Source organism: Callospermophilus lateralis, chromosome 6 (genome assembly GCF_048772815.1).
Source record: "Callospermophilus lateralis isolate mCalLat2 chromosome 6, mCalLat2.hap1, whole genome shotgun sequence".
NCBI lineage: Eukaryota > Metazoa > Chordata > Mammalia > Rodentia > Sciuridae > Callospermophilus > Callospermophilus lateralis.
In genome coordinates, this window is record NC_135310.1 from 39,437,645 (window position 1) to 39,452,264 (window position 14,620).

The following is a 14,620-nucleotide window of genomic DNA, read 5'->3' on the forward strand; positions in this document are numbered from 1 at the left end:
AATACAATTTAACAAAGTAAATTTAAATAATATAATATAGATTGAATTATTTAATATTTACTCTATAATTTAATATACATGTCAATAAAGTTAATTTTAATAAAAATGCTCTTAGTTGTTTTAGAAATTACAGGTGGCAGTGAAGTATTAGCTATATTATCTTCTTTTTTCTCCTCTTTGATTTTACCTAACTTAAGATAGAAACTTTTGCTTTATCTTTTGTTTTACTTTACAAAAATAAAAAAAGGAAGACAAAACACCCAGTAGCTACACATATCAGCTTTTCCTTTCTTATTTCTAAATTTCACCTTAACATTTACATTATTTTACCAAAATTAAGATGCCATCAGTTGTTAGGCATGAACAAAATCACTGAGACAACAACTGGAAGATGCATCCCAAAGTCAGATTGGCTAAGTATTCAAAACATATAAATATCTGAGAACTGATGACCTCTGATAGTAAAGTTTCCAACCTATGGAAAATTTCCAAATGCTATGGAAAATGATGACATTTCTTTTTTTGTGTTTTTAAGTTGAGAACCTTCTAAGTACTAAGGTACGTTATCAGAAATTGTACGTAACTCAAGTCTTGAAATTTCTTATTTTTCCTGTACTATAGAAAAAGGGACTCACAATTCCTTGAGCTCTGCTAGCATTTTAGTGACAGGAAAAAATTCAATGATGCATAGTTTTTTGTTTGCATTCAATGTCTACCAATCTTACATACTTTGGGAAGGGTCACAAGCCACAGACCTTATGCCTTCTGCTCTATTTCGAAGCTTCCAGCATCAGTTGCAACAATTCTAGAAAACACTGGGAATACTCTATGGTACAAAATGCACAATTAATTTTTTTTGAAACCATCCCTAAGACATGAGTCATTAGGTGACTTTCTTGTTTTAAGTAAATTTACTGAATTATTATTAAGTGATAACATGTTAAGCCAAAATGAAAAATGAAAGCACATGCTTCACATCAGAGCAAGGAAGAAGGAAGAAAGTATGATGTGTGGTAAAATGCATGAACATGCAGATATTATCCAGCCTTCTGAAGTCCAATTTTCTCTCTTTATAATTTATTTTTTGGAGGTTACATTCTTGCATGATATGCATGGAACAACTTTTGGGGGGATACAATCAGAAATTCAGCACTAAAATCTGCCTTCCTGCAACATCACATGGCTTATTCCTGAGAGGAATATCAAAGTATATATTTTGCTTCGACTTGCCAAATTACTTGGAATCTTCTTCCAATAGACTTCACATGGTTGGGAAAAGCGGAGTTCAGATTTGTCAGGAGAGATTTTTATGTATTCTGCTCACTCCATTGTGTCTAGGTGAGCCTTTGGGTTTCAATGCCTGGAAACACACTTCTTATATTTCAGAATTGAAGAGCTCTTGGAAACAGCGACCTCACTGCATTCTTGAGAAAAATATGTTCTATAGGTAGCCAGAAAATTACAAAGATTAATATAGATTCAAGATTTTTAAGACAGGGGTTTAATGGAGAAAACAGCAAGATAGCCTTACAAATTTCATACTCCCTGCATTCTTAGGAAAAGCTTCTATGTTGTAAAGAAGATAACACCAAACAGAAAAGTTCCTAAGAAAATATTGTGCTTTCAGTTTCATTGTCTCATAAATTTTATTAAAGTTTCATTAAAGACCCTGAATTTGCTAGCCTTTTTATTAAATACTTATTTGAGATATTCTATTAATGTCTATCACTGGATTTTATTTGGTCTCACATTAATGTCGCTCCCTGTGACAAAGGGTACATGGAGGCAGGCAGGATCAGCCTGTCCTCTCCGAGGCACCAGCTGTTGGAATCACATTCTGACAGAGGTAGTGAAGCACACTAGCGTCTCCTGGGCTGAGCTAGAGGGTAAGTATCTCAACCTGGCCTGCCACCCAACCTGGCCCACAATTACACTGAGTCTGGAGATAAGTCAACCAAGAAGGTGCAACAGTCTCAACTTTATTTTGTCAGGGACAAGTTTATATAGTGATAGAAGGAGGGAGTAGGAAGAGACAGTAGGAAGAACGAATAAGGGGCAGGTACGTCACTATCACTAAGGGGCCTAGGAAGATTTCAGATTAAACCATTAGGCAGCACTAAGGTCAAAAGCTCATGCAGAGGCTAAAAGCCTGCGAACACCAATCCAGCCAGGTCATGTATACGGAAATGCTCTGGAAGAACCCATGAGGCCACCTCAGCCACCAACCAATAATAGCCTCGGTCCCAAGAGAGGTAAAAGGTTCCAACAATTAAAATGTGTATACTTTTTATGAGCACAGATGAAATAGTATTTGAGATGATTTATTGCAAACCTTTAGTGCCACAGTCCGGCTACAGCAAAATAACCCGGGTGTGAGGAGCAACTTGTGTACATTGATACAGCAGGTGTGGGAGCTGTTTATTGTAGGACAGGAGGGGTATATATACAATCCACACAGCTTATCTTAACATTAGATACAGCAGTCAACCAATAAGGAATCTCCACACTTAATGGCTCCCTGGCGTTACATCACAAACCACTCCCTCTGGCAAAATGCCAGGCGCCATCCTGACTTGTTTACAGACCCTAACACCCTTTCTCTAAATAAAATACAAAATAGAGCTGGGAATGTGGCTCAGTGGTTGAGTGCCCCTGTGTTCAATCCCTGGTACCTCCCCCACATACAAAAAAAAGAAAAAAATCATAAGATATTACCATAAACAAATGTGCTCCAACAATCCAATTTAACCTAAAATAAGTGAATAAGTTCCTTGAGGCATACAATCTACAAAGATTAAACTATGAAGGGATAGAAAATCTGAACAGAACTACAACTGGTATGGAGATTGATTCAGTAAACAAAACCCATGCAACAAAGATAATCACAGAACCTGCTGACCTCACTGGTAAATGCTACCAAACATTTAAAGAGGAATTATATGCTCCCAAAATTAAGGAGAAAAAAAACTTATAAACATGTTTCTGAGGCTATTAATTCCCTGATAACAAAACTAGAAGACTTTTTCAAAAATAGAAAATTACAGGCCAATATTCCCATTACAATAGATACAAAAATCCTCAACAAAATGCTAGCAACTGAATTCAATACCACACTAAAAGGATCAAGTGATATTTACCCTGGGATAAAAATATGGTTCAACATACACAAATCAATAAATTTGATACAGTAAATCAAAATAAGAAAGATTTTAAAAATCATATAATGATTTGTATAGAAGAAAAAACATCTAATAAAATGCATCCTTTCGTGATCTTCATTTGACATCGTTTAATGCTTTGTAAAACTCTCAAGACACAAGTATTAAAGGAAATATATCTAACCTTAAAAAAAAAAGCCATATAAGACAAGAGCTAACATCATACTCAATGGTGAGAAGATGGAAAGTTTTCCTTTAAGATCAGGAACAAGACAAGGATGCCCACCCTAGCTATCTGTTTTCATTATAGGATAGAAGTCCTGCCCAGAAACTAGGAACAGCAAAAAAACAAAAAGCATCCAAAGGATGATGTTAAACAGTCTCTATTTGTAGATGCAAAAAAAAAAAAAAAGTGCTAGAGTTATTAATCAAATTCAGTAAAGATGCAGAACACAAAATCAACATACAAAAATCAGTTCTTAGATAATATCATGTTAAGTGAAACAAGCCAATCCCCCAAAGCCACAGGCCCAATTTCTCATATTCTCTCTGATATGTGAATGCTGACTCACAATAGGTGGTAGGCGGGTTTCACCAGATTGGACAGAAGAGAGTGGGAAGAAGAAAGGAGGGAGGATGGGAATTAGAAAGATATGAATGAATGAATCAAACATAACTTTCCTATGTTCATATATGAGTTCATGACCAGTGTAACTCCACATCATATACAACCACAAAAATGGGAAGTTACACTCCATGTATATATTATATGTCAAAATAAATCCTACTGTCATGTTTTTTAAATTTGTTACATGGTTTTATATTTGTTATATAAATAAGTTACTTTTCTATATATTAACGATGAAATATTTAAAAGGAAATCAAGAAAATCATCTTACTTGCCATAGCTACTCCCCCCCCCCCGAAAAAAAAAAAGACTTTTGAAATAAATCTAACCAAGGAGGTGAGATCTGTACACTAAAAACTCTAAGACACTGATGTAAATGAGATACAAATGAATGAAAATATATTCTTTATTTGTGGATCAGTTTGAATTATATTGTTACAGTATCCATATTGCCTTAAGTGATCTATAGATTCAATGTAAACCCTAGCAAAATTTTAATGACACTTCATTCAGAAATAGAAAGGCTTCTTCAACAAATGGTTCTGGGAAAACTGGAAATCCATATGTAGCAAATGAAATTAAACCCCTATTTCTCAGCCAGCACAAAACTCAAAGTGGATCAAGGACCTTGACATTAGACCAGAGACCCTGCACTTACTAGAAGAAAAAGTAGGCCCAAATCTCCACCATGTTGGCTTAGGAACTGGCTTCTTTAACAAGATTCCTAAAGCACAAGAAGTAAAATTAAGAATCAACAAATGGGATGGTCAACAAAAACATGAAAAAATGTTCAGCATCTCAAGTAACTGGAAAATGCAAATCAAAACTACACTATATAAAACTACATCTCACTCCAGTCAGAATGGCAATTATCAAGAATACAAGCAAAAATAAATGTTGATGAGCATGTGAGGAAAAAGGTATGCTCATATATTGCTGGTGGAACTGCAAATTGGTGCAACAACTCTGAAAAACACTATGGAGATTCCTCAGAAAACTTGGAATGGATCCACCCTTTGATCCAGTTCTCCCCCTCCTTGGTTTATACCCACAGGACTTAAAATCAGCATAGGATAGTGACATAGCCACATCAATGTTTATAACAGCTCAAGTCACAATAGTTAAATTATGGAACCAAACTAGATACCCTTCAACAGATAAATGGATAAATAAAATGTGGTATGTATACACAATGAAGTATTACTCAGGCAAAAAAAAAAGAATAAAATTTTGGCATTTGCTAGTAAATGGATGGAACTGGAGACTATCCTGCTAAGTGAAAGAAGCCAGTCTCAAAAAATCAAAAGCCAAATGTTCTCTCTAATATATGAATACTAACACACAATAAGGGGGGGAATAGAAGTTCATTGGATTTGACAATGGGGAATGAAGGAAAGGGAGGGGGAATGGGAATAGGAAAGACAGTGGAACGAATCAGACATAACTTTCTTATGTTCATATATGAATACATGACCAGTGAAACTCCAAATCACATACAACCTCAAGAATGTGATTCTAATTAGAATAAGTTATACTCCATGTAAGTATAATATGTCAAAATACACTCTATTGACATGTATAAGTAAAAAGAACAAAAACAAAGAGAAAATTCATATGAAACTACAAAATATCCTGAGTGAGTATATCCCATCTCACACATAAAGTCAGACAGACAGACACAGACAGACAGACAGACAGAAAGACACACACACACACACACACACACACACACACAGGAATATAATTTAACCTTAAAAATGAAGTAAACTCTCTTATTTGCAAAACATGGATGAACCTAGAGGACATTATTCTAAAGGAAATAAGCCAGACACAGAAAGACAAATACTACATGATCTCGCTTATATTTGGAATGTAAAAAAGTCAAATGCAAAATAGAAAAAAAGTATAATGGTGGTTGCCAAGGTCTAGTGGGTGAAGAAAGTGGGGAGATATTGATAAAAAGGTACAACATTCCAGTTATTTAAGATGAGTAAGTTAAGAATATGTAATATACAGCACAGTGACACTAGTGAATTGCCGCGTCGGGCTACGGGAGCCGAGCCCGGCGAGGGATGGCGAGGTTAAGAAATACACAGGACACCAAGGTTCTTCATCCAGGAGGAAGCGAGCGCTTGCTTTATTGCCAAATTTGTTCCCCTTATATATCTTTTGAAACAGCTGGGGAAATGACTCAAAAGCAAGGAGGGAAGAGTAATAACTGCGTCCTTGGGTTACCGTCATTGTCCCCTATCAGGAGGCTCCGAACAGGTCAAGATGTTCCGAGAGACACATGTGCTCAAGGCAGATAAACAGGAAACCGCAAACCTGCGTCATGACCCTGTGAGCTGGCCACTTTGACATGCAGAACAAGGAACTGGGGGCTGGGCCCCGGGGGCCTGCTACCAGCAGTTAATACTAGTATATTATATACTTGAATTTTACTAAGAAACTATATTTTAAATTTAGTCCTTATGGCAACGGATAGTTAATTTGTGGTGATAGTTTCCTAATGTATACATTTATCAAAATACCACAAAACATCACACACCTCAAATATATACAACTTTTTTCTGTCCATTATACCTCAAATAATGTGGAAAAAAAATAAAACAAAAGAAAAAGTTAAAAACAAATTGGGCTCTTTGAAAATATCAAGTTTGACAAAAAGTTTAGCTAGACTGACAAATAAATAGTGAAACTACCAAAATCAAAAATAAACAAAGGGATATTATTGTCAACCCTAAAGAAATAAAACAGGGAATACTATTGAGAAGTTTATGCCAATAAATTAGACACAGATGAAACTGAAATATTCCTGGAAAGGCACAAATTACCAAGACTGATTCTAGAAGAATTTGAAAAATCTGAATAAATGTATAATAATAAGATTGGATTAGAAATCAGAAACTACTCAAAAGAAAAAGTCCAGGTCCAAATGTCATCACTGATAAATTATTTCAAGTATTTAGATTAAAGTGGGTACCAATTCCTCACAAACTCTGCAAATATAGAAGAGACAGGAATACTTTCTAACTCATCTTCAAGTCCAGTTTTTCCTGATGCCAAACTCCAACAAAGCCATCACAAGAAGAGCTATCAGGGAAGTGATATCAGGGAAGAAGGTAGAATAGAAAGTATTAGGAATAATCCATGTCTCCACAGAGACAAAAATGACACTTGCAGAAACACTGTAGTATAGAACATCCAGTCAGAATTTATGTTAGCACATAAGGGAGGCAAGGGGCTAACGTGAAAAGGAGAAACTAACAGAAGATATATAAGGCAACTTTCCCCTGTGCCCTAGGCTTAGTCTTTGGATGTGAATCCACTCAGCCAGTGCTAGAAGTAATAATCACTGCTTCCTGACTGAAAGCTTCCATATTGCAGCTCTCTGTACAAGAATCCTGCAACATGTTCAGAGGAAGAAAATAAATTGATAGAAAACATATCTGAGGAAGTTTATATATTAGACTTACTAAACTTTAAAATAACTATTTAAAGTGTATCCAAGAACTAACACAAGATACAAACATAGGAAAATTACGTATTAATTAAATAAGAATGCCAATAAAGTAGCTGGATGGCCATGACTGTAATCCCAGAAATTTGGAGGCTGAGGCAGGAAGATCACAACTTGGACGATAGCTCAACAACTTAGCAAACCCTGTGTCTCAAGATTAAAAAGGGAAAGAGGAACTGAGTTGGATCAGCAGAAGAGGGTTCAATCCCCAGTATCACCAAAAGAGAGAGAGAAAAAAATAATATCAATAAGGAGAGAAGACTATAAAAAAGAATCAAAAAAAATCTAGGCTAATATATATCAGAGGTTCAAAAGCAGGTTTAAGGAAACAGGGGACATAATTAAATTCTAAGACAAAACAATTAAAATTATCAAGTGTGAGGAACAAAAGGACAAAAGAATGTGGAAAAGTAAGTAAATTCTAAGGGATGTGTGGGATATTATCAAGAGGACAATATAAACATTGTGGAAATTCTAGAGGAAAAAGAGATGGAGAAAGATGAAAAAAAATAATATTTAAATAAATAGTTGCTGAAAAACTCAAGTTGATTAAATACATGAATCTACAAATGCAAAAAGCTCAACAACCTTCAAGTAAAATAAATGTAATGATGCTGACATTAACGTTTTCATTCAACCGTTAAAAGCAACAATTTACAAAATAACTTGAAAATGGAGAGAAGCAACTCATCAAATACCAATGATTTTTGATAAGATTATAAGCCAGTTTCTCACCAGAAATTCTGGAGGCAAGCAGGTCCAGGTGTGGGTGTGTGAGCGGGGGTAGGGGTTGAGTTCAGCTGCCTTCTGTGGATTGACACAAAGTGCTGGAAGAAAAATCTGTCAACCGTGATGTCTGCATCCAGAAAGATGGTTCTTCAAATATGAGAGACGAAGGAATTTGCAGATAAATAAAAACTGATGGAGTTATGTAAGACTTAAATAAAAGGACAGAGGGTGAGAATATGAGATTAAAAGAACACAGATTACAAAGGAGGAGTTGAAATGACCTCTGTTTATAGATGATAGCATTTTATAAAGTGGAAAGCCTAACAAAGTCACTAAAAAACTATTTGTACCAACAGGCTCAGTGATATTACAGGAGGACAAGATACAGCATAATTATATTTTGATATTATATAATATCAAAAAAGCAATGAACAAAAGGAAATTTGCATTAAGAAAACCAATAGGCTGACCACTCCTCTCCCTCACTGGTAAAGGGAACTGTCAGTTCTGCAGAGAGCATGGTGAGAAGGCGTGGTCTGCTTCCCTGGCCCAGGTGCAGCCTCTGCCTTGCAGACCCATGGAGCCCCTATGCCCACTGCACTGACCCTGTTGCGGAAGGACCTGTGAGCCTCTCCCTTGCCCCATGTCAGTGACCTGAAGGCAGTGACTGCCTTTGGGAAGCCGGCCCAACACTGCAGTGCCCAGGCAATGACCCCAGCAAGTTATGGAGGACCAGGATCTGGCACCTTTGGGTGACAATGGGCATGGCGAAGCGAGAAGGCCAGTGGATGCCTAAAAGCTCCACCACACACTAGACAGTGTCTAAAAGCTCCACCACACACTAGACAGTGTCTAGGATTGACCAACCAAGGCCTGACTGGTCCTGGAAAGTGAGAGAAGACCTCCAATCTTGGGAAACAAACAAATTGGAGGGGCTGTGGTTGTAGCTCAGTGGTAGAGTGCTTGACAGGCATGTTTGAGGTACTAACTGGGTGTGATCCTCAGCATGCCATAAAAATAAATAAATAAATAAAACAAAGGTATTGTGTCCATCTACAACGAAAATCTTTTAGGAAAAAAACAAATTGGATAGGTTCACTTCCATTCCAGAATTTATTGCAAAGCTATAATATCAAAATTGTGCAGAATTGGCCCATAGATAGGCATATAAGTCAATGAAATATAATGGAGAGCCCAGGAATAAATTCATTTGCTAATGTTAAATTGATTTTAAATAAGATGCTAATAAAAGTCAACAAAGAATAATCTTTTAAATAAATGATATGAAGACAACTGAATAACAATCTACAAAACAATGAAGTTGGATCCCATCATTCTGCCATGTATAAAACCTCAGAATGGATTATAGACATATAAGTCTATTTTTAAAAATTAGGAGAAAATTTTTGTGACTTTAGATTAAGCAAAGCCTCTTAGATTATGACAGCAAACACAAGTGACACAGCAGAAAATAGATAATTTGAGGATAATAAAAATCCAGATCTTCTGTTTCAGAGATCATCAAGAAAGTGAAAAGACAATCCACAGAATTAGAAAAAAATATTTTCAAATCATATATCTGATTACAAAATTATATCTAAGATATATAGCTAGCGGGCTGGCACATACCTGTTAATTCCAGGAACTCAGGAGGTTGAAGCAGGAGAATCACAAATTCAAGGCCACCCTGGGCAACTTAGCAAGACCCTGTCTCAAAATAAGAAATAAATAAAAATGACTGAGGAGGTAGCTTATTGGCAGAGTGCCATGGGTTCAATCCCCAATTTATATATATTCAACTATTGAAAGCAAAGATAAAGTAACTTGAAAATGGGGAGAAGCAACTCATCATGTGGTGTATATACACACATATATGTATATACACATACATATACACACACATATACTTATAAATACCTATGAAATCTTGAGCCAAAAGTAATCTTTCCTCTTTTTTTTCTGAAAAATTCTGTCACTGCAACAGAAAATTAACTAACACACCTATCAAGGCACTGACTCATCCCTCAGGTACTACTGGACAGGGCTTCAGGAGAAAGCCCCAGCCCTTCCCTAACTCTAAGCCCTTCCAGTTTAGCCTGGAGACTGAGTCCAGTTCTGTTCATCCAGCTTCATCTGTCGTTTTCATATCTCCTTGCAAACAAAATGAAGTGTATATTCTCAGTTATCTTTGGGTCAAAAAGGCATAGTTACTTAGAAAAGCTGTCTTTCCTCAGTGTAGTGCAAAGGAGAAAAATGGTACCTGTTTTGTCCAATTGCTTTCATATTCATGTCTGGGTTCCAAATAAAACAACATTAGTACTTAGGCTCCCCTTCTCTAGGAGCAGCCTCATTCACCACCATATCAACAGTCATCATACCCCAAACTCTGTTCCCAGACCCAAGCAGCTTGCTGTTTCCTTTGAAAAATCCTAGACTTAAGCTGCTTGATGTTTCCTTTGAAAAATTCCAGTCACCAATCACAGTCCAGGGAAGAGAGGGGTTGGGGGGAGATGTGATGCAACTGACTCCTATATATTTTTCTAAGCATCACAAGCAAAATATTCACATATCCATCAGATGACACTTATGAAATGATAATGTCCAACCCTAGACACTAACCTGCTTGGAGGGGTTCTGTTTCTTTGTAAGGCCACATGTTCATGTTGCCTTCTAGAATCACTCAGGAAATTGTTAAAGATACAGATTCCTGGGCCCCAATCAAGAGCTACTAAGTTAAGCACAATAAACATAGGGGCTAGGAATCTGTATTTTCAATAAGCATCATAGATCATTCTGCCTTGCAAAGGCTTTCTTGTATGACAGCATAGCTCTGTCCTGGAAATTAATGTTTTCTGAGGCAAGCTATTTGCTATTGATCAGCCTTAATTTCCCAAAGTTGATGGAGTGATAATCACTCTCTGGAAAGGGTGGGATTATGTGCACATATGAGTAGGATCCCACCCAGAGGCAATACTCATTGCATGGTATTTATTCCTATTACTGAACCTTTCTAAGTTCATTTCAAGAATTTGACAGGGAAGCGGGCAAGAAAATCACATGCTTTCACCTGCATAAAGTGCTTGCATTTTAAATACAGTCTCAGTGCTCTTTTTTTTTCTCTCTCTCCTTTTTCTTTTCCTCCTATAGGGGATTGATTGAATCCATGGGTGCTTTACTACTGAGCCACATCCCCAACCCTTGTTTATTTTTTACTTCAGACAGGGTCCCACCAAGTTGCTGAATGCGGCCTTGAACTTGTGATCCTCCTGTCTCAGCCTCCCCAGTTACTGGGATTACAGGAGTGCACCACTGTGCCTGGCTGTAAGTGCTCTTTCTACTCTCCCCACTTCTTTTCATAACTCAAACTCCACAAACCTCTTCTCTTTTCATATTCCCACTCCACACCAGCCATTAAATACACATCAGAAGATTCAAATTTGGGAATTTCCAGAGCCTCCCTCTGAATGGAGTAAAAAGCAGATGTGCTCAGGAACAATGAATGAGCAAAGTCCTCCATTTGCAGAAAGGTTCAAAATGAGCCCTTTCATTTAGGGAAAATGAATACATATAATTTTGCAAAGATTCAACTAAAATTTTAAAAACTATCAATAAAATGCGCAGATGACTTGGGAGCTTCACAAAATAATATAAATGAGCATATAAAACTGCTCATCATCATTAGTTATCTAGGAAATAAAATTAAAACAAGGGTGAGATACTGGAAAGATTGAAACTAAGACGACTGTTGTGGATTTGAAACAATTGGAATTCTCATCCATTGCTTGTGGGAATGTAAAATAATAGGACTGCAGAACTACTTGGAAAAACTGTTTATCATTCTCAAATAAAATTAAACATTGATCTATCCTATGACCAAGTATTTCTCTAACCATATTGCCAAAAGAAAGGAATGTATCTATTCTACAAAAGACTCTTTCAAGAATGTTCATAACAGTTTTATTTACAAAAACCTCAAACTGGAAACAACCCAAATGTCTTTCAACATTAAAATGGAAAAGCTGTAGTTTCTTACTCAGCAATAAACAAGAAAGAACTACTGATATACACAACCATGTGAATTAAACAGTGAACATTATTTTGAGCCAAAGAAACCAGAAATGTTAATACTATATCATTCTACTTATATGAGTTTTAAGAATAGATAAAATTAATCTGTGTTGACAAAAATCAGAAAAGAATAGGGGATATTTACAACAAAAAGGACCATCAGGAAACTTCTTGACATGACTGAAATGTTAATCAGGATCAGAATTGTTCAAAATTGATTAAACTATGATTTATTAATTTTATACCTTATAAATTAAATTCCATATGCTTTAAGCATTAAAAATGAAAAATCTTATGAAAGCCCTATTATAATAGTTTTAACAACTTTATTGACAAATAAAAATTGTAAAGGGTTAGAAAATAATTATAGGTCTAAGATGATCATGTTAATATGCACAAAGACACAAATTTAAAAGTAGATTTTCTATGTAAAACCAAAGCTAAAACATATAATTGGAGACTGAAGATGTAACTCTGTGGTAGAGCACATGCCTAGAATGCATAAGCTCCTAAATTCAACCTCAGCACCATAAAACAACAAGAATTTATAATTATTCTGTCAACACCTTGTAAAACATTATGTACTATCTTCTACTCTACTCTTATGTCATCAGTACCAACTGATTTTTCTCATTTATCATTTGATATTTAATTCAGAGTAATAACCAATCCATTAATAGTTCTTCAAAAATATTTATTTGGCACTTAGAAAGCACTTGGCACTACACTAGAGATCAAGATACCCATGAACGAGACAGACACAGTTGTCTTATGAAGCTTAAATTTAAGTAGGATAGACATTTTCAAGTTAACTACATGTTCTTTAAATTGCTATTCTGTATGTAAAATAAGGGAGAAAAAAAGCAGGAAAAGCATATAATTTTCCATCAAATATTAAAATTGTTGAGGACAAAAAAGCACTATTAATAGTTATATCAATAAGCTAGGACTAGCAGAAAAAGAAGGGGAAAAAAAGGAATGCACAGTCACCAGTGTAGAAGACCAAACAGGCATATAAAGGACAAGACCTAGTTTGATGGATCACCACAGAAGGTCTTGAGAAAGTGACTTCTGAGATCATCTCTGAAGGTATGGGGATTGCTGAGATAAATGAGGGTAAGAGCACACCAGGTAAAAAGAAACAGCATGGGATCAGGATGAATTGAGAAGAGGCATGGCAAGTTTGAAGAAATGAAACAAGGCCAATGTTATTAAGGTGAAGGGTGAGAATGAACATAGTGAGTTGAGTTTGATCACGTAGGAGGAAAACAGGTCACAAGCAGTGGGAAACCCTGAAGGGTTTTGTGCATTAGTGTGACATGACCATGTATTTATTTGTATAAGAAAAATCTAGCTGCTTTGTGATAATAGGCCATAAAAAGGCAGGAATAGATGTGGGGACTCCAGTTAGGAAGCTATTTCAGGAGTCATGAAAGAGATACTATTGTCATGGTTTTAAATAGGCTGCAGTATAGATGGAGAAAATGACAGATTTGACATATAATTAGAGTTTGGCGATTTATTAAATATAGGTTGTGAAGAAGAGTGATGAAATCAAGATGGAAACCTATCTTTCTAGCTTATGCAAGAATTACATGTTGTTTTTCCCTATGAATTCTAAAACAGGAATCAACTATGTGAGAAAATGTGGCTACAAAGGCCAATTATGTGTCCAGTGATAAATTGAATTTGTGGCAGTAGCATTTTAATTGAAAGCCTGTATGCAGTAGAAAAAAATGAATTGGGGAAACATTGTTTAAACTATGTAAGTTTTATCTTCCAAATTTATAATGTAGGTATTTATGTAAATTAACTATGTAATATATGTTATAGAAATAGAATTATACATTTTACATAATTACTGGTCCCTTAACAAATGAAATTTCTCTCACATTTAAAATATAGTCACAGTCAAAAGTATAATGTGTGGCTTTGCGTTCCAAAGTTGGTTCTTAAAACCTATGGTATAGATAAAAGAAATATATTTTTCAAAGTGCAACAAAGATCAATCTAAAAATAAATAGGACTTTGGGAAAAATTAGAAAGCAGAAGAGATCTACAAATTTATCATAGACTACTCATTCACTTCCTAAATAATTATCAAATCTATGGAAACTCTTTGATAAATAGTTTTCCCATCTCTTCTTTCAACAGATATCTAATTCCCCATTATGTGCCAGCCCATGGGTTATGCACTGACTTTTGGATATTGAACAAGATGTATTTTCTACTCTCAAGAAATTTAAAATCTAGCAGCTCAATTCACAGTTGCCAAACTATGGAACCAATTTAGATGTCCTTCAACAGATGAATGGATAAAGAGAACGTGGTATATATACACAATGGAATATTACTCAGCCTTAAAGAAGAATGAAATCGTGGCATTTACAGGTAAATGAATGGAGCTGGAGAATATCATGCTAAGTGAAATAAACCAATCCCCCCAAAACCAAAGGCCAGGTGTTTTCTCTGATATGCAGATGCTAATTCACAATAAGGGAGTGGGGCTAGAAAAAA